The sequence below is a fragment of the Schistocerca serialis genome, chromosome 2 (assembly GCF_023864345.2).
Source record: "Schistocerca serialis cubense isolate TAMUIC-IGC-003099 chromosome 2, iqSchSeri2.2, whole genome shotgun sequence".
In the NCBI taxonomy this organism is placed as follows: Eukaryota; Metazoa; Arthropoda; class Insecta; order Orthoptera; family Acrididae; genus Schistocerca; species Schistocerca serialis.
In genome coordinates this window covers 854,769,696-854,771,726 of record NC_064639.1, presented here as the reverse complement: position 1 = coordinate 854,771,726, position 2,031 = coordinate 854,769,696, and the positions used below count along the sequence as shown (strand labels likewise).

Here is a 2,031-nt window from a genome sequence, read left to right as displayed (position 1 = left end):
TGGTCCCAGGTTATGTTCACGGACGAGTCCAAGTATAGTCTGAACAGTGATTCTCGCCGGATTTTCATCTGGCGTGAACCAGGAACTAGATACCAACCCCTTAATGTCCTTGAAAGGGACCTGTATGGAGGTCGTGGTTTGATGGTGTGGGGTGGAATTATGATTGGTGCACGTGCACCCCTGCACGTCTTTGACAGAGGAACAGTAACAGGTCAGGTGTATCGGGACGTCATTTTGCATCAGTATGTCTGCCTTTTCAGGGGTGCAGTAGGCCCCACTTTCCTCCAGATGGATGATAACGCACGGCCCCACCGAGCTGCCATCGTGGAGGAGTACCTTGAAACAGGCGAATGGAGTGGTCTGCCTGTTCTCCAGACCTAAACACCATTGAGCACGTCTGGGGTGCTCTCGGTCGACGTATCGCTGCACGTCTTCAAACCCCTACGACACTTCAGGAGCTCCGACAGGCACTGGTGCAGGCATGGGAAGCTATATCCCAATAACTGCTCGACCTTCTGATCCAGAGTATGCCAACCCGTTGTGCAGCCTGTGTACGTGTGCATGGTGATCATATCCCGTATTGATGTCGGCGTACATGCGCAGGAAACAGTGGCGTTTTGTAGCACATGTGTTTCGGGACGGTTTTCTCAACTTATCACCAATACCGTGGACTTACAGATCTGTGTCGTGTGTGTTCCCTATGTGCCTATGCTATTAGCGCCAGTTTTGTGTAGTGCCACGTTGTGTGGCACCACATTCTGCAATTGTCCTTAACTTATGAGCATGGGTGTAGTTTACTTTGCTAATTCTCATCAACAACTGCATTTTAAGCTGTAAGTGAGTTGTGCATTAGTGTTCATATGAGTGATTAGCAACTATTTTTTGTATATGTAGATGAAATGAAATGATCGTGTGGCGTTGTTGGCCAGGAGGCCTCGTGCGGGGAAGTACGGCCGCCGGGTTGCAAGTCTTATCTCAGGTGACGCCATAACGGACGACTTGTGCGTCGGTGATGGTGAGACGATGATGAGGACAAAACAACACTCAGTCCATGAATGGAGAAAATCTCCAGCCCGGACGGGAATCGAGCCCAGGCCCGCTGCATGGAAGGCAAACACGTTACCACAATTTTTTTTTTCAGTTGTTCGGTACTGTTCGTTGCGTTTGGTCTGGGCGGAAGTCAGATGACGTTTGTATATTACAGAGGGCAGGCAGCGCTCTGACCGATCACGCTGAGCTACCGTGCGGGCTATACTTTACCGCTCTGCTAAGCAGGCGGACTATGTAGATGAATTTGCTGCACGGTACAAAGAGCGAACTATAGTGGACTTCCTAACCTATGATATATTCAAGCAGTGTCAATAAATGAGTTGTGTGTAATTTAATATGTTGTACCAGCAATTTAGATGTGAAAATACCTATTTTGAAAGTTCATCGAGCTTGCAAAGTTTGCTATAACAACGGAACTTTTGTCGTTAACAAGTGCTGCTTAACCTAAAAGTTTTTATCAGCAGTGTGAATGTGCAAGCTATGTGTATTTTAATAAGTAATACGACGATTTGGATATGAAAGTACTTAGGGTGAAAATCCATTGCGCTTATAAAATGCGTTTTGCATTAGAAATCTTACATATCTTGAGAAATACCACAATCTTATATTACTCCAGAATAAGAATTTTCGTAGAGATCTGTAATTACACTTGCATACCCCCAATAAGCAACCTAGGTCTGAAACTTCCTGGCAGATTACAACTGTATGCCGGACCGAGACTCGAACTCGGGACCTTTGCTTTTCGCGGGCAAGTGCTCTACCAACTGAGCTACCCAAGCACGACTCACGCCCCGTCTTCACGGCTTTAATTCCGCCAGTACCTCCTCTCCTACCATCCAAACTTCACAGAAGCTCTCCTCCGAACCTTGCAGAACTAGCACTCCTGGAAGGAAGGATATTCATTATAGAAACCTAGGTCTGTGTGTGTGTGTGTGTGTGTGTGTGTGTGTAATTTTATTGAATCTTTTTGTGTTACAGTTT

The 2,031-nt window shown here is 46.4% G+C and overlaps 1 non-coding gene across 1 annotated transcript; it reads right to left on the bottom strand.

Moving 5' to 3' along the window:
- Nucleotides 1–1,755: 1,755 nt before the first annotated feature.
- Trnar-gcg (transfer RNA arginine (anticodon GCG)) lies at nt 1,756–1,830 on the bottom strand. The gene has a single exon. It is a non-coding gene; the product is annotated as a tRNA-Arg (tRNA).
- Between the last annotated feature and the right edge of the window lie 201 nt (nt 1,831–2,031).